An 18,613-nucleotide genomic window follows, 5' to 3' on the forward strand; every position below is an offset into this window, starting at 1 on the left:
CACCTTAATACTCTTTATTGAGTGACACTGGTCTTGCTGTTCCTTGAAGAATGCATTTCATTTCTCAGCTCTAGGAATCTTCTCTGCCTCTCCCCCATTCCTGGAATTCCTTCTTATGTCTACCTACTTACTTCTTTGTCTTTCTTTAAGTCCCAGATAAAATCTTAATTTCTATAGGGAACCTTTCCCAAATCCTGTTAAATTTTGTGCCTTCCCTCTATTATTTTCTGACTATTTTGTCTATAGATTGTTAGTGCATATTTTTTGTTTATTGTCTCTCCCATTTAATTTGTGAGTTTCTTGGGGGCAGGGACTGTTTTTTTTTTTTTGGCCTTTTTGTATACCTAGTGCTTAGCACAGTGCCTAGTACATGTTAGCAATTAATATTTATCAATTGATTGGTATTGGATCTATCTGTATACCTGGGTAAGTCACTAAGAGTCTCAGTACCATAAGCAACTTTTTAAAGCCATTACTGGTAGATAAAATGCTGATCTGCTTTGACAGAGGGACTGTTTCTTTGGGTGGTTCCTATACTTTTGAAATGCTATTTTTTATTTAAAAAATACCTTTATCACTTCTTTCTCTACTTTAGGACCTAGGATTTACATTTGGGAATTGATTGGCAAGACATGTAGGTGTGGAAATCTTGTTCCATAGAGAATGCAAGTAGGCATCTTGCCCCCAAAGATGGCAGTTGTTTGAATATATTCAAGGAGATCTTTCTGACAATTGCTAAAAACAAATTCACTGGGAAATTTTTCTGTCTTGTTCTGGGAGGGGAATATAAAATCCCCACAATTTGTGTGTGTGAGAGAGTGAGTGTTTTGAACACTTGGTTTGTCAATAAGGGGAACATCTGGAAGCAGTGTGTTATGTCTTAATATGTAGCTTGGTAAATATCACCCAGTCTTTTTCTGCTTCAGTGACAGCAGCCCAGCTGTTCCAAGAGATTTGATCTAATTTAGGAGAAGGAAATCATATATGATAGAGATCAAACTAAAAATGCATAACAAGGACAGATAAGATTATTGCATCAATGAGCTTTTCAATAGCACAGGAGGGGAAAAAATACTAGCTAACACCTAGAAAGAGCTTTACAGCTTGTAAGACTAAACATTATTTCATTAACCCTATTTTATATAGAAGGTAATGGAGGCTTAGAGAATTTGAATGACTTGACCTTGATCCGCACAGCTAGGGAGTGTCTGAATCGGGAATCAAACCCTACTTGATTCTTAGTTCAGCTTTCCAGTTACTTCATCATCCTCTCCTCTGTGAAGAAGAAAATTTTACAGTCTTTTATAGTGAGTATTTAACAGAACTGTTTCTGTTTGAGTACTAGAAATTGTTTTGGGTGCAAGAGATTCAGAAGGGGTTTAGTGATTTTGGAAAATGGTTTACAACATTGTGTTATATGACCCAGGGAAAAGTTGTCTTGCTTCTTCCTGATTCAATTCCTTTAGTTGTGAAAGTTAGAGGAAAACTATATGCCTCTTACTTGAAGAAAAAGTGAATAAATGCTTTTTAACATGGTGAACTCCTAGAGAGTGAACTAGCAAATACTAAACTGACTTGAATAGTTAATGTGGTAGTTCTCTGTGTCTCTCTGTCCCTCTGTCTCTGTTTCTTTGTCCCTTTCCCTCTGTCTCTGTTTCTTTGTCCCTTTCCCTCTGTCTCTGTCTCTTTCCCTCTGTCTCTGTTTCTTTGTCCCTTTCCCTCTGTCTCTGTTTCTTTGTCTCTTTCCCTCGGTCTCTGTCTCTTTCCTTCTGTCTCTGTTTCTTTGTCTCTTTCCCTCAGTCTCTGTCTCTTTCCCTCGGTCTCTGTCTCTTTCCCTCTGTCTGTGTTTCTTTGTCTTTTTCCCTCAGTCTCTGTCTCTTTCCCTCGGTCTCTGTCTCTTTCCCTAGGTCTCTGTTTCTTTGTCTCTTTCCATCAGTCTCTGTCTCTTTCCCTCAGTCTCTGTCTCTTTCCCTCGGTCTCTGTCTCTTTCCCTCAGTCTGTGTTTCTTTATCTTTTTCCCTCAGTCTCTGTCTCTTTCCCTCGGTCTCTGTCTCTTTCCCTCGGTCTCTGTTTCTTTGTCTCTTTCCATCAGTCTCTGTCTCTTTCCCTCAGTCTCTGTCTCTTTCCCTCGGTCTCTGTCTCTTTCCCTCTGTCTCTGTCTCTCTCTAAAGAAATAGGGCATCTCAGAAGATGAGCCAATAGAAAGGTGCCAGGCTCCTACTCACACACCTAGAAGTGCACAGACCTCTCTTTTGTCTGTAGTCAGTAATGTAGCCAAACTGAGTCAGACAGCCCCCAGTGACACCAATACATCACGGAGCTGTTTGGTATTCATAACTTTTCAATGATAGCACTGTTCTTTAATGCAGTATTGATTCCACCCAGGAATGCTGCTCCATTACTTTGTTGCACAGCTGAGCTAGGTTAAAGGGACACTGTTATGGTTTTAACCTGGGATTTGAATGGTTTTTACTGTGCTTGAAGCAAAAGACAAATTCTCTAAAGGACATTGACCAGAAAGTCACATATCAGTGGCCTATTTTATTGGCCTTGGCTGAGCAAAAAGAGGAGGGTAGATTAGCTCAAGGAATCAACAAGCATTTATTGTCTATTACACAGAAGGCCTTGAGCATTGGTCCCCGTCATTAAGGAACTTACCTTCTACTGGTAACAGTCAATTTCAGAAATCAAAAAGGTGAATAAGAGGAGGGGCAGATTTGAAATCAGAAATCTTCCTGATTGCCTTTAAGATCTAATAGTAGCAGCTACTTACACATACTATTTATAAAGCCAGCTTTCCTTTCATATGAATGAGATGTTTGATAATAAATGGGCCATGGAGATTTAGAAGCTTATACACACCAACTTCTCCTAGTCTCAATTCTTCATCTGAAAAATGAAGGGTATTGGACTTCATGTAATCTGAAGTCCCTTTTAGCTCTCAAATGTATGATCCTATGATTATTCCTCTACTTTTAATATTCAAAATTCTATTATTCTTTTCAGGTCCAGCTCAGGTAAGAACTCTTCCTTGATACCTTTCCTGAATAATCCTATAACACATATTTTGTTCAACATACATAGAACATAGAATTTAGAGCTGTGCCTCAGTTTCGTCATCTGTAATATGAGGGAGCCAGGCTAGAAAATCTCTAAGGCCTCTTTCATCTCTAACATTCTTTGACTACAACCTCATCATAATTAACTTCATAAGTTTCTTCCAATTTTTAAAAACAATTTTTACTGTTTTCTTTTGTTTTCACATTACCAATATCACCCATTGTATCCTTTTCACTTTTCACCCTGCCCCCAAGAGCCACTACTTATAACAAAGAAAAATGTTCTGCAAAAGTAACCATCAAGCTGAAAAAGACTTATTATATGCAGTGTTCCATGCCCATAACCTTGTCATCTCTGTAAAGAAAGGGACTTGCCTTCTCATATCTCTTCTTTGGGATCAGACTTGGTAATTGCAATATGAAGAATTTAGTCTTGATCACTTGGTTTTCTTCCTTTTCATTTTACAGATGAGGAAATGAGACTCTTAGAGATTAAGCAAGTTATTTGTAACCAGTCAGTAAGTGGCTGAGGTGGGATTTGAACTGAATTCTCCTGCCTTGGGAAATATCTAGAAAAGGAAGCAGTGATTACAAAAAGTCAGCTTGGCTCCATCAAGGACAAGTTATGCCAGATTGGCCTCATTGACTTCTTTGACAGGACTAACTAGCAGATGAGGGGAATATTACGGCTGTGATGTACTTACATTTTGGCAAATGTTTTGGAAAATTATCTCATATTATTCCTGTGGAGAAGATGCAGAGATATAAATCAGGTAATAATTAAATCAGAGTTATAACTGATTGGATGATGGATTCCATATTTGTTATTTGTTTAATGTCAGTATGACAGGAGATCTTCAATGGAGTGGCTGATGGATTTAGATGTCTTGGGCCCTGTGTTGCTTAACAGTTGAATCAGTGATTTGTATCTATGAGATAGTATCAAATGTGCAGATGATGTAAGACTGAGTGTGTTAGCTAACCCAGCAATCACAGAGTCAGGGGCCAAAAGGATCTTTACAGTCTAGGGCATTGGCCATAGTCTGATAAGATAAATTCAGTAGGGATAAATATAAAGTCCCATACCTGGAGACAAAAAAACAAATTAACTCCACAAACATAAGATGGACGACGTATGGATAGCTTGAAGCTTTGTAAAAGATTTGGAGATTTTAGTGAACTACAAAATCAAAATGAGTCAGTAGGGTGATTTGGTAGCCAAGAAAGCTAATGGAATCAAGGACTTCATTAAGAAAGGTAAGATTGGGGTGGCCAGGTAGCACAGCGAGTAAGAGCACTGGCTCCAGTGTCAGGATGACCTGGAGATCGAATCCCGGGCTCAGACACTCAGCACCACACCCAGAAATAACTGGCCATGTAACCTTGAGCAAGTTACTTAACCCCAATTGCTTAAAAAAAAAGAAAAAAAGAAAGGTAAGATTTCAGGAATAGAGGAGAGAGAGTGCCATAATACTCTGTCCTAGTAAAACCTCGTTTGAAGAATTATGTTCAGTTCTGGGCATCAAGGACATTGATACAAAGAAATGATAAGAGGGATGTATTTAGAATGGTGAAGGGCTACAAATTCATGACTTATAAGTGGGAGAAATGGGACAAATTTGATTTGGAGAAAAAACAATACATTGGGAGGTCATGAAAACTGTGTTCAAGTATTTGAAAGACTGTCATGTGGAGAGGAGGGTTTGGGCATGTTCTATTTGAACCCAAAGGAAAGAACCAGGAGCAATGGACAGGGATAGCAAAGTGCCCAATTTGGGCTTGGCATCATGGAAAACTTTCCAACAGAAGTGGGGATTTCTCCGTCCTTGAGGAACTTTAAGCAGAGGTTGGACATCACTTGTTGCCTATATTTATAGTAAGAATTCCTTTCTGCATGAGTTGAAGTAGATAGCCAGGGAGGTATCTCATAGCTCCCCAAATCTGTGATTCTATGATACCCTGGTAATTTCTTAAAGGAAACTTGGAGGTACAGTGGGCATGGAGCCAGGAAGACCTGAGTTCAAATTCAGCCTCATACATGCACCTTGAAAAGTCACCTCCTTTGCCTCAATTTTTTCAACTGCAAAATAGGAATAATAAGGGCCCCTTTCTTGTAGAGTTGTTGTAAATCTCAAAAAAAATACTACCTATAAACTTCTCTGTACTCTTGCATTGTTGCCTTGTCATGGAGGCGGGTGTATGTAGCTCAACAATCTGTGAGTTGTGTCATGCAGGGTTACCCAAGCTGGAGAGGTCATAGTGGAGAGTTCTGACAAAAGGTGATCTGCGGAAGAAAGAAATGGAAAGCCATTCTAGCGTCTTTACCAAGAGAACCTGGACATCTCAAGGACCTGACTTGCTATGGTGCATGGGGTCACAAGAAGTCAGACAGGACTGAATTATTGAACAGGAATAATTTTGTACAGTGCTGGCAAATACTAGACACTTACTGCATTCTTATTTTTTTCCTTCTCTACTTACAAACTGCTAAGAAAAGATAATCATGGGCTTTCTAGGAAGATTAATGATATTTTATTGCTGTGTCCCTAATTTCTCCCCTTTAAATGAAAAAGAACCATGGAAGTCAGGAGAATCATTAGTAGGTCCCTCCTACATCATCTGAAATACTAGCATTGCCAACCAGTTTTGTCCTTCTTGTTAGCTCATGGTCTAAGAAGAGTAAATAATCCTATGAGCTATTCAGAGCTGACAGACAGAAGACCAAATACTAGAGAAGAGCTTCCATAGGGATTTTGGTCCTCAAAGAATATTGGGGACATGTATATATTGGAATGGCTTTGGGTGAGAAGGGGTCATTTTAGGAAGGGCTATAAATAGGGGATTGTATATTTGATAGTGGAGAAAATAAAGTCTCTTTGAATTTATTGAATAAGAGGATTGATATAGTTGTATTTTAGGAAAGTCAATTGGGCAATTGACTTGAGGATGGACTAGAGACTTGAGGCAATGTAGAACAATTAGAATGCTGAGGGAATCATCCAGGTATGAAGTGATAAAAAGCCTACATAAGAGTAGTGGCTGTGTGAGTGAAAAGGAGAGGTAAAGAGAGCTGTGAAAGTAGACTCGTCAAGACTTAGCCATAGATTAATAGCATATGTAGAATGAATAGGAGAGGAAAATCAAGGATGACATTGAAGTCTTGAGTCTGGGCAACTGGGAAGCTGGTGGTATCCTTTATACTAATAGAGAAATTGGGGAATGAGAGGGTTTTGGGGGAAAGATGATTTCCATTTTCAGCCTGTGAGCTTAAGATGTTCATGGGATATCTAGTTTGATATGTTCAACAGGGAGTTGGTGATATGAGACTGGAGGTCAAGATCAAACTTAGAGAGAGGTTAGGGCTAGATAGATAGATCTGAGAACAATATGCCAAGATGATAATTGAATCCATGGGAGTTGGTGAGATCATCAAGCAAAAGACTATAGAGGGAGAATAAAAGAAGGTTCAGAATAGAGCCTTGGGGGACCCCCATGGTCAATGGGCATAACCCAGATGGATATTTAACAAAGGAGTCTGAGGAGAATAAGACAGGAAGGAGAACTGATAAGAGTCTGTCATCACATGTAGAGAAGTAACACTTGTTTATAGGATTTAAAGTCATATCCAATAGATATCTTCAAAGGATATAAACAAATTGTTTTTGAAATAATAAATTCAAACTCTAATCACCTAAAAAAGTTGAAAATTCCCTCTAATCAGAGTAATATTAATGATAATAGCATTGAGGTATCAACTCCCATTCATTAAGCTATCAATGAGGGGAAACTTTGAGGTGCCATTGGATGACATGATGCAACCATTTCAGAAAAGACTTTGGAATTATCCAAGAATAATTATTGATTATTTATGCCCTTCAACCCAATATTAGCAGTTCTACTACTAGGGCTTTATTCCAAGGAGGTTATTTTCCCTTGTTTTTAAAACTACTTAGTATTTTATTTTTCCTCAATTACATATAAAATAATTTTTAATATCCATTTTTAAAACTTTGAGTTCCAAATTCTCTCTCTTTCTCCCTCCCCATTCCCTTCCTTGAGAAGAAAAGCAATTCAATATACATGTGTAGTCCTGCAAAGCACATTTTATAGTAGTCATGTTGAGAATGAAAATATAGGAAAACCCCACCCTCCCCAAATAAAAACTCAAAAAAATAAAGTAAAACATGTATGCTTCAATCTGCATTTAGACACCATCAGTTCTTTGTCTGAAGATGGAGAGCATTTTTAATTGTAAGTCCCTCAGAGTTGACTATGATCATTGTATTGTTGAGAATAGCCAAGACATTCACAGATAATCATCTTACAATATTGCAATTATTTTGTACCCAGTACATTTCACTCTGCATCAGTTCAGGTAAGTCTTTCCAGGTTTTTCTGAGAGTATCCTGCTCATCATTTCTTATAGTAAATAAAGTTTCTTATAGTATATAAAATAGCACAATAGTATACTATCACTATAATATAGTGCAATTTGTTCAGTCCTTCCACAATTGATGGGCATCCTCTCAATTTCCAATTCCTTGCCACCTGAAAAGAGCTGCTATAAATATCCCCATATATATAGGTCCTTTTCTCTCTCTCTCTCTTTAAAAAATCTCTTTTAGGATACAGATCTAGTGGTGGCATTACTAGGTCAAAGGGTACAAAGCCCCAAGGAGTTTGTTGAGTGAAAAACAAATTATATACACAAAAAAGTTCATAAGTTAAAATATTTATGATTAGGACCCTGAAATAACATATGATCAGTGATGGTAGAATTCCTCAACAAATTACACTCTGTGGATTTTATGAGATGTTATTTTGCCCATAAAATGAATACATATTCATTATAAATTGACAAGAATAACAATAAAGGAGCATGAGGAGCCTTGTACAAAGTGATGGAGAAAGAAGAAATAGAGGCCAAAGGATAACATGCAAAGTGGCTTCAGCAATGTCAATGATGTCAGTAAAACTCAGATAAAATTCAGTGGCCAAAATTAGTACCATACTATCCAGGTTAAAGGACATATTCTTCCTTTCTGCAGTGAAAAAAGTGCTAAATATGCACAGGAGAGATCTGGGCTGGAATTACGCTCTGGATTGGAATTACTAGCTGTGTGATGATGGTCAATCCAGTTGAATTGAATCTCAACCTTTTCTTCTTCTGTAAAACAGGAATATACCAATAGTTCTACCTCACCCAATTGTTGAAATGCTCAAATGAGAGTGCATGTAAAGATCATGTAAATGAACCTTAAGGCACTAGGTCAATATTTTCAATAACTATGTATGATTGTCAAGGCCAAGAGTTAGCATCTTTTCCTATTGTAACTCCAACCTCAGACATTTAATAGCTATAAAGTCCCTTGGAGACCTCAGTTTCATCATCTGTAAAATGAGATAGTTGGACTTGATAATGTCTAAAGTCCCTTCCATCTTTGCATTTATGATCTCTTGATGCTATTACAGGAATAGGGGCCAGTTCCCCATTAAGCTATGATTTCCCCCATAGTTCTTAATAACAATAACTCACACTTATTTGATAAAATAAGGTTTAAAATGAACTTTCCTTATAATAATCCTTTGAGGTCAGTGGTACATGAATTATTATCCCCATTTTGCAGAGTAGGAAACTAAGATTTGAAGAGGTTAAGATAGCTAAGCGGTGACATGGATAGAGTGCTGAACTTAGAGTTAGGAACATGAGTTCAGATTCTGCCTCAGACACTTACTAGCTCTGTGACCCTGGGCAAATCATTTAACCTCTGTCTGCCTCCTTTTCCTCATCTGCAAATAAAAATACCAATAATAGTACCTACCTGCTAGGATTATTGAGAAGACAAAATGAGGTGATATATGGAAAGTACTTTGCAAACTTGAAAATGTTATATAAAAATTTGCCCAAGGTCATGCAGGAAGTAAGTGGAGGAGCTGGTGTTTGAACCTTTGCCGCTGAATTCAGAGCTTTTTTCATGGTACCACATTGCCTATTGCACTCTCAGTCTAGTTCATTGTCTGAGCCAGAGCTTAATCAATATGTTTACTGCTTGAGGACAAAAATGGCCTGGGCAGCCTGCAGCTGCTCATTCCCTAAAGGAAACAACTTTAATTTTGTTCCAACTAATGGAATTTTGCCTCTAAGAGAAGGGCTTCAGAAAATGGGAGCAGATGCTATCAAATCCCTGTAGATTCAACATCTCCTTTCTTCCTCCTTCACATTGTAAAGATTTTTCCAAATAGGCACAAAGATCTGCTTCTGTCCCAAATAAAAGGAGATATTTCTCATCTAGGTCCACTGTCATCAAGGACTCAGCTTGAACCTCCATGTTTGTTGCCCATGGATGACTCCGAATTTGCCTTATCATGTATGAATGGTGCTTTTCGTCCTGGGCAGAAATTAGCCTTTTTTTTTTTTTTCTGTCTAACACTGCATGTTAAGCATTGTGGTAGGGAAAAGAGATAACCTCTTCAAAAGTGTGAATTTCTGTATTCACTAGTACTGAGGAAACGCAGAACTCTCAGGTGTTGGCAAAATGTCATTGTGGCAATGCTTTGATAACAGCTGGTCATGACTGGGAACTGGAAACATCTTAGGTCACAAAGAACCAACCCCTTCTAAGGTATCTTCTAAGGTATTGGAGGAAGAATTTAGGGAAAAGGAGCTGTCCAAAATGGTAGTAGGTTCTATCACATGATTGGGAAAATGGTGGTGTCAGAAGAAAAATGGGGAAGCATCTCTGAATAATCATGCTAATGACTACTGCTGATGTTGTATGGTGCTTTGAGGTTTACAAAGGGTTTTTACATGCATATTCCTAGCAATTAATACTGACACAAAGTGGGAATAGGCTAGTTAACCAATATTTGCTTAATAAATTGGTTCTTGACAAATAATTTGATTATCATGATAACTCAGTGAAGTACATACTAAAGGAGATCTTTTAGACTAAATTTAATTTTGTCTTGACCTTTCAAATGAAACATTCTACTAGTACAGATCAACAACTTTTCTATAACCTGGGGTCTTAGAGAAATGTTATTACCCCCATTTTATAGATAAGTAAAATAATGCTTGAAGAAATTTTGAGCTGCTTGTCCTCACAGAAAGCCTATCTGCTTAGGAAAAAAATTTCTGGACTCTAGGTAATTTCATTGGTAATGAAAATTATGTCATTAAGTTAGAGGTGGAAGGACCCTTAGACATGATCTTGTTGCAATCCATAATTTTGTAGAAGAGAAAATTTAGGCTGAGAGGTAAAATTATTGGCTCAAAGTCACCTCATTTTACTAAGAAGCAGAAGTAGGAGTTGAACACAGGTCATTGGACTCCAAATCAATCACTTTCCACTAACTACACTTGGATTCTGTGGCCTTAAGCTTTGTGAAAACTGTAGTTTGAGGTTTATGTGTATTTTTACACGGAAGTAATTTGCAATCATAAAAGGCTGAAGATTTAGATTTTTGTCACCATAATTTGCCATTCTTTGAAATTGGCTGTCATATCATCTCTTAAATAATGTCTTGTGTGGTGAACCTAACTTTAAGGGTTATAAATATCTTTTTCTTTTACATTATCTCCCCCCCCGCCCCCATTAAATTTTTTTGTATCAGGGCCAGATCTTCAGTGAAATCACCTCATAGACTTCCCCCACTCCCAAATCCTAGAAAGCATTTTCAACACTATTAGAGTCATCAAAGGAGGATACTGAAAGTGAAATTCAGATAGGAGAGAAAGAAGTAAAAAAGGGACAAAGGTACAAAAAAATTAGACTCTGGCTTTGTGTGCAATTCCCTCCCCCATTCCCACTTCCTGCTTTTATTTGCTATATATTACCAAAGACACCAAAGCATGAAATAAATTATTTTCAAATATTTATATCAAGAATACAATATTTGCTTTGGAAACAATTTCTTTGAGAAATTCTAGGACTTTAAAATTATTCATATACTTTTCTATTTATTTTATTGAGGGCATCATCTTGATCTCTGACCCCATAGGCTCAAAACTTCTGTTACATTTGACTCTTTTTTTCTCCCTTGATCCCCCATATAAAATAAGTTAATCAATACTCTCACATTTATTCCCTCATTACAATTTCTATGACCACAGCTCTTGTCTCATCACATCTGAATCGGATGTTGATAATGATCCTCTAACTGGTGTCCCTATTTTCAGTCTTCTCACTCAAAATTACCTTTCTTCCTGGTATTAGATTGAGCTTCCCAATCCATAGACCTGATCGCTTCAGTCTTCTACCAGAAATTTCCTTGTTTACTACTAAATAAAAATCCACATTCTTTAAAAAAAAAAAGCAATTGGGGTTAAGTAACTTGCCCAAGGTTACACAGCCAGTTATTTTGTGTGGGTGTTAAGTATCTGAGGCCAGACCCGATCCCGGGTCCTCCTGACTCTGGGACCAGTGCTCTTACTCACTGCGCCACCTAGCCACCCCCAAATCAACATTCTTTAGCCTAGCATTCAAGGATAGTGTCCTCTAGGACTCCTCCCTTAACTCCCAGTAGCACTGGCAGATTGAACCCACGGAGTGGGCTTGACTAAGGTGTCAGGTTTCTAATATTGAATTGAATAACTAAATTAATTTAAGAATTTAATCTATTTAAGCTTTTGAAGTATATTTAGGCATGATATTTTATTGGTATGTCTTTCCATGACTAATGTATATTTCTTCAAGTATTTAGATTTTTGTTTCTATGGAGTGTGTTTTGCAGTTGTAATCATACAATTCTTGTGGGTCTCTTGAAAGGTAGACTCCAAAATATCTTATAAATTTTGTAATTATTTTGAATGGAATTTTTCTATTTCTTTATTCCAGGTTTTGATGTTATATGTTAATTACTAATGATTTATATGAACTCATTTTATATCCTGCAAGTTTGCTTACATTTTAATTTCTATTAGTTTTTAATCAACTAATTAGGGGTTTCTGAATACACCATTATATGCATTGCAAAAAGCATTAATTTGGCTTCCTCTTTGTCTATACTTATCCTTCAATTTCTTTTTCTTGTTACATTCCTATAGTTACAGTTTCTATCACTCTAGCAAATAATGGTCTCAATAATATGTAGACTTGTTTTATCCTTGATCTTATATGAAAGGCCTCTAGCTTTCTTCCATGGAACATCCTATTGGCCATATTAAGGAAAGAGTAATTTATTCTTATGTTTTCAGTGCACTTAACAGAAATAAGTGTTTATTTTTTGTCACTTTGAAAGTATTGACATAATCATATGATTTTAATTTTGTTATTAATTATAATTAATATTTATAAATTCTATTCCTTTAAGATTTTCAAAATTCTATACAAATATCTCATTTAACTCCTGCAACCACTCCATGATGTAGATATTATTATCCCCATTTTATAGATGCAGAAACTGAGACTGACAGTGGTTAGGGCAGTAAATATCTGAGACAGGATTTGAACCCCTTTATTCCTGACAGCAAATCTAGCACTCTGTCCTATATGCTATCTAGTTCCAATAACAATAGTTAGTATTTGCATAGCTCTTTAATGTTTGCAAAGTACTTTACATATGGCATCTGTAATTAGGGAACTTGATGACTGTGTTGTCCATTGTTCTTGTAGCCAGGCCTCCTGAGGTCCTTGGTGCTTCTTTCAGCCAGGAGATGCTTTTCCTCCAGTTCTTATTCTTGTTGTGAATCAGGCCTGGGCTGGGGAGTGCTAGTTTGGCTGTTTATTGCTGTGGCTTGGGCTCAAGGTGCCTGCTTCCATGCTATGCTGCTTGGTCTCCTGTCTGGTCCTCTCTCTTCCTGTGCATCTGGTTCCTTGCACACTGTATTTTTAGCACACTCATAACTTTTGCACTGGGACTCTTCTTATGCAGTCCTGGACAGCATATCAGAGTTTAGCAATCAACCAATCAATGAATCAGAATTCATTTATTACCTCCTATGTGCCAGGCACTGTGTTGGTTTATAACTATTTATCTTTGCTTTTTGTTACTATTGTTCATCCTGGTATGTTTTTCAGATATCTGAGCTCTTCTAGTTCCTACTCTGTAGCCATATTAGCTGGAATTCCTTTCCAACCTTCTCATGCTTCCTTCTTGTATGCATTCTATATTCAAGCCAAACTGGAATTACTCCCCATTCCCTAAACACACCCTGTGCACTCCAACCTTTGTGATGTTGTTTATATTATTCCCCATTTTGTAATTGCCCTTTCCCTCCATCTCTGCCTAAAGAAGTCTCATTCACCACTCAATATTCAACACATACGTCACTGCTTTCATAAAGGCTCCCTTGATTCTACCCCAAGTACAAGACAATATTTCCTTCCTCAGAACACTGAAGGATTTTACTTCTCATGTGCACTTACCATATTCTTTTTTGTATCATAACTATTTATGTAGGTATCATGTCTCCTCCATTAGATTGCAAGGTCAGTAGTCATGTCAGATTGATAGTTGTGTCTCCCTAGATCCAAACATATTTGTTGAATGTTTTGTATCTCTTAGTAATATGCTAATTTTCAACTGGTTGACTTTGCCTTTTGTTTCCTTAAATATACTGCAGTGATTCACTCATGTTTTGTAAATGGAGAAAGCAGTGATTTAAACGGGAGACAGGGAGGAGAGAGAATAATTGTGGCAGAAGCATTTTACGTAATAGAAAGCATACAGTCTCTCAGGTTTAGATTCGCTATTCATCACTGAGTATTAGGGAGAGAGAGAGAAAGAAAATGGATGAGGAAAGGAGGGGGAGAGGGAGAAGGGAGAAAGGTGGGGGATGGAAAGAGCAAAGAAAGGAGAAAGAGAACATGAACTTCTTAGGATAGGCCAAAGTGTGTTTTAACAATTGGGACCAGAGTTTGCCATAACTTTTTAAAAAGTGTGAATTAATCTATTCTGAGGCAACACTGGGTGGCTGGTTAATTAAATGATACCATATCTTCCAATCTTCAGACATTCATAGTCCTAAAGCCAAGTGCTGAACTTGCAGGCTTTTAAAAACACACTGATAAGACTTTTCATTGGTAGTTACCTGTAACTTTGATCAAAAGTTTTAAGCTGAAACCATTTTAAAGCTGCCCTTTTTTATTCACTTGCAAAGGAAGCATAATTCATTTAATTTTGCTGACTAGAGAAGCATTGCATGAACACAGGCAATAATGGAAAAGATTAAGAATGATTTGATTTTTTTAAAAAATAAAAGCCTTTTCCAAGATCTAGAGGGAAAAGAGAAAATTCAAGGTGGTTCTTTCATCTGTAGTTGTTTGTAGCTATCCGTTTTTGGATGTGAGTGTGATTTCTTTTTTTAATCCTTTTTTCTTTGATTAACCGTTTATTCAATTTCAATGTCTATTCCCTGCTGTAATGAAGGCACTTCCTGTAGCCTTTTTCCAATCTCCAAGAAAAGTCACTAGGTTCCAAGAAAATATTCCACCTCTTAATACTTATATATAATCTACCTGGAGACAATATCCTTTCAAGCTTTTTATTAGAGGTCAAAGAATCAGAGGATTTCTGAGTTAGCAAGGAGATCAGAGGTCATTTATTTAGTCCAGGGCTTCTCAAATTTTTTTTTTCCACTTGCAACACTTTTTCACTTTTCAGCCAGATTCATTGGTGTTGCATGGCCTGAAGGCATCTACAGTGCAAAGTATGCATGCTTTGTGTTCAAAACCAAGAATGCAGTGAAGTTGTGTTATGTCAACTGCCAGAAACACCTTGGATTCACTACATTTGATTTTCAATCGATTTTTGGTCATTACATGTTCAGAAACCTTTTACTCTTGCCAATTTTTTTGCAAACCTGTATGGGATCATGATCCACAGTTTAAGAAGAGCTGAATTCTAGTCTGTTTCCTACCTGACCAAAAAAAAAAAAACCAAATACACTGTCTCCAGCATCTTTAAAAGGTTGTCATCTAGTCTTTACTTGACTTTCCTAAGGGGAATATGCTACCTACCATGGTCACTCATTCCACCAATGGATAAACTCATTGGGAGGATCAGGGATGACTATTAGGTATGTAGGGTTTTCCTCTGGACACAGACATCACCAACACCATTGCCATTAGAACTGATGTCCAGAGAACAACAATAACCTTCTTAGGAAGGAGGGTACAAAATGGAGAGACCGAGAAACTGCTTTATTTCAGTTTCTCCTTCGGTTTTGACTGTCCTTCTTACATTTTGTACCCTGGCCTAATCAGGTGCCTTTCCTCATTGTGTTCCCCACAGGACAGGAAGTATTCACTTTCTCTCTTACTAAGTATTTATTGAAAGACAACATGGTGGAGTTAATGGTATTAAAGTCAAATAGAAATGGATCCATGCAAACCATACATTGATGTAGGTGACCTCAGAATAACACTCCCTATGTTGCATTGCAGTTTGATTTATTTTGTTCAACATTTACACATTGCATTTTAATCTGATTTGGGCCAAACTCAGAGTTTTGCAACTGCTTTTGGACTAGGGTCATGATTTTGGCATGTCTAGGTAGCGGATAGAAAGTTCACGTTAAGGTCTGGAAGACCTGGATTTCAGCTTCGTTTGTGACAAATACTCACTAGGTGACTGTGACTTCTCAAATACTGTGCTAGGGGTTCTATGATAATAGAGCTTTGCAATTATTCTCTCATTTGATCCTCACAATGACCTTGGGAGATAGGTGCTCTTTTTATTCCCATTTTACAGATGAAGAAATTGAAGAAAACAGAAATTAAGTGACTTGTCCAGAGTCACACAGCCAGTAAGTGTCTGAGGCAGGGTTTCAAAAAGTCAGGTCTTCTTGACATGACAAACTAGCCATTGTACCATTTATCTGTCTATGAAACTGGAAAGGCATATAGGATGGGTCCAGAAACAAACTATGTTCTTCATTTCTCTATGTTAAGTGGAGAGAGGGACATGACTAAAAAGTTGGTGATGAATCTTTTCCTAAGATTGTAAATACCTCCATTAGATTGTAAGCTCCTTGAGGGTGGGGGCAATTTCTTTTCCTTATTTGTATCCCCAGAAGGTAGCACAATGCCTGGTACATAGTAGGGCAATTAACAAATATTTATTGAATTGGAGATCCTATATTTAGTTTGAAGATTCCTTCAAGACCATCAAGTCTAGTGCTCTCTTTTTATAGATGAGGTAACTGAGATATAGATACATTAAATGACTTGCCCAGGATCGCAGCTAACACATATCTGAGGTTTGGTTTGAACTCAGGTTTTTCTAACTCCAAATCCAGGACCCTATCTACTAAACCACACTACCTTTCCAAATTTTGTCCTGTCGGTAAAAGTTCAGTCATGTTGAAGACCTGTTCACCTCATGGCTTATATAACTCATGTCAGAAAAATACCTTATATTCCCCAATATCAATTCAATCCAACAAACTTTTGTTCAGCTCCTAGTTCAAGGCACAATTCTAGGCACCATTGAGAAATATTAAGAAATTTGACCCCTGTTATGTCCTTTTTAGAGGTAACAGTCTTGTTGAAAAGAGGAGATATAGAAAACTAACAATGTTAAAGTACATTGTGGCAGATACAACTTAAATGGATCAGGGAAAGGAGAGAGACACACACTGTCAAGGGTGAGGGCACACAGCGAATGCTTCCTAGAGAAGGTGTCACTTGAACTGGGTCTTTATGGATAGGTAGGATTCAGATAAAGAAAGAGGGATGATATTCCAGGTGAAAGGTTTTTTTATGGGGAGTGGTGGTGAAGGGCACAGGGAATGAAAGGAAAGATGATGCTTCTTACCCTGGCATTGAAGACTCTCCATGATCTGCCCCAAACCACCTTTCTAGCTTGATTTCCCTTAATTCTCATTTGTAACTGTTCAAACCTTCTTTATTCAGGGCTCAACTCCCTGAAGCCTTACCTGATTGCCTTTCTTCCTCTCCTCCTCATCCCCCAAATGAAAATGGTCTTGCTTCACATTTCCACACAGAACTTTGCCTGGATTTCTCCCCAATCATATATCATTCTTATCTGTATCCAAATCAGAAAACATCATATCCTAACTTTAGAAGGGACATTAGAGTACATTTGGTCCAATATTCTCATTTTATGCATGAGGAAACTGAGGCTGAGACTAAGAGACTTGTTCAAGGTCATATTGGTTTTAAATGACAGAAAAGGGATCTGAACTGGAGTCTTATTACTCCCAGTTGGGTGCTCCTCCCCACCCCCATACACACTGTCTGACATTTGATTTCAGTCCCCAAGATGAAAGAACATGTTTGTATTCCCAGCACCTAGACAGTGCCATGATGGAATGCATGGAAATGTTTGTTGAATTGAATATGTAAAATTTCTTTGGGAGACAGTGAGCAGATCAACCAAGTAGAACATCAGTTGACTTGCTGTACATTTGATTCAGAATATTCCTGAATAGAACCCAGAGGCACACAGGAAAAAAAGCAGATTTCCAGATGGGGTCTGAGAGTTGCCCTTTATATCCCCTACATAGCTTTGTTCTGCTTGCACTTTGTATTTTAGCTGACTCAGCTCAAGTCCTGTACTGAAACACATTCTCCAGCTACCTCTGGGCATCACCAGGAAGAATTCTTTTGCTAATAGGAAAGTATTAACCCCTCTGAGCTTTATTTTTGAATTGACAGCTTCTTGCCATCTGATGCCCAGCTCTCTTGAGGGTATGAATCTCAGATGGTTTGCAATTGTGGCATCCTAGCTAATTAACTGGGTTACCTTGAGGGGCACTGGAAGGGCAGCCACAGCATCATTTGTTTTTGAGTCATATCCTTGATAGGAAACAGGCCTTCATGATTTACTAACAGATAGGGATAAGGCATCTGACAGCAGTTCATGTGGAGTTGCTCAGATAGGCAGAAAGAGGAAATTGATGAACCAAAATGGAACAAAGAAAAGGAAAAAGCAGACAGGAGTAATCAGTGATTTCTTAAACCCCCCGGGAACCACACTGTTCCAGAAATTGGCAAAATGTTCTAGAAAGAAAGATGTGTTGACTTTCCCTTTGAGGATAATATCCATCCTTGCAAATGGCTTAGCCAAATTCGTAATCATCATCATAGGGTGTAAATTGTTTTTTTTTTTTTTGGTCAGATGACAGTAGGCCCACCAGTGGTTCACTGTTAGGCTGTTAAAGGTATGTTTGCTTGATCTATATGTTAGATCCAATGAAGCCTGGTAAATTGTAAACAAGTGGAAATTTATTAAAATGTGATGAGAAAATGACTTGCAATAAAAAAAAAATTTGCAACACAGGAAAGATATGCTAAGTGGAATGGAGCTTGGACACGCTGACAGGGTGAGCATGGTTCTCCAGGGCTATAGGTTTTTAATTTCAGGAATCCCACAGAAAAAAAAAGATGGCATCTCATAAAGTGTGCTGGGATAAGCACATATTGGCAAGAGAAAGTGTGCAACATGAAAGCATTCAGTGAACATCTACATAAACCAGGCTCTGGAAGGCTTTCTCTCTTCTCAGGGTAAGAAGATGCACTGAGAATTTAGCTCTGTATTTAAGAGGGCCTTATTTATAGAGATTTAAAACATATATATCTATATCTATC

The 18,613-nt window shown here is 37.6% G+C and overlaps 1 long non-coding RNA gene across 1 annotated transcript in view; it reads left to right on the forward strand.

The window, feature by feature from the left end:
- The first annotated feature begins 233 nt into the window (after positions 1-233).
- LOC138161678 (uncharacterized) overlaps positions 234-18,613 on the forward strand; it is a 148,866-nt gene continuing 130,486 nt past the window's right edge. The window contains exon 1 of the long non-coding RNA XR_011168425.1: positions 234-1,307. This is a non-coding gene — a long non-coding RNA (uncharacterized lncRNA). The remainder of the gene's footprint in view (positions 1,308-18,613) is intronic.

This window comes from Petaurus breviceps, unplaced genomic scaffold (genome assembly GCF_028583685.1).
Source record: "Petaurus breviceps papuanus isolate PSGF00001 unplaced genomic scaffold, PetGlider_PUasm1.0 185, whole genome shotgun sequence".
Classification (NCBI taxonomy): domain Eukaryota; kingdom Metazoa; phylum Chordata; class Mammalia; order Diprotodontia; family Petauridae; genus Petaurus; species Petaurus breviceps.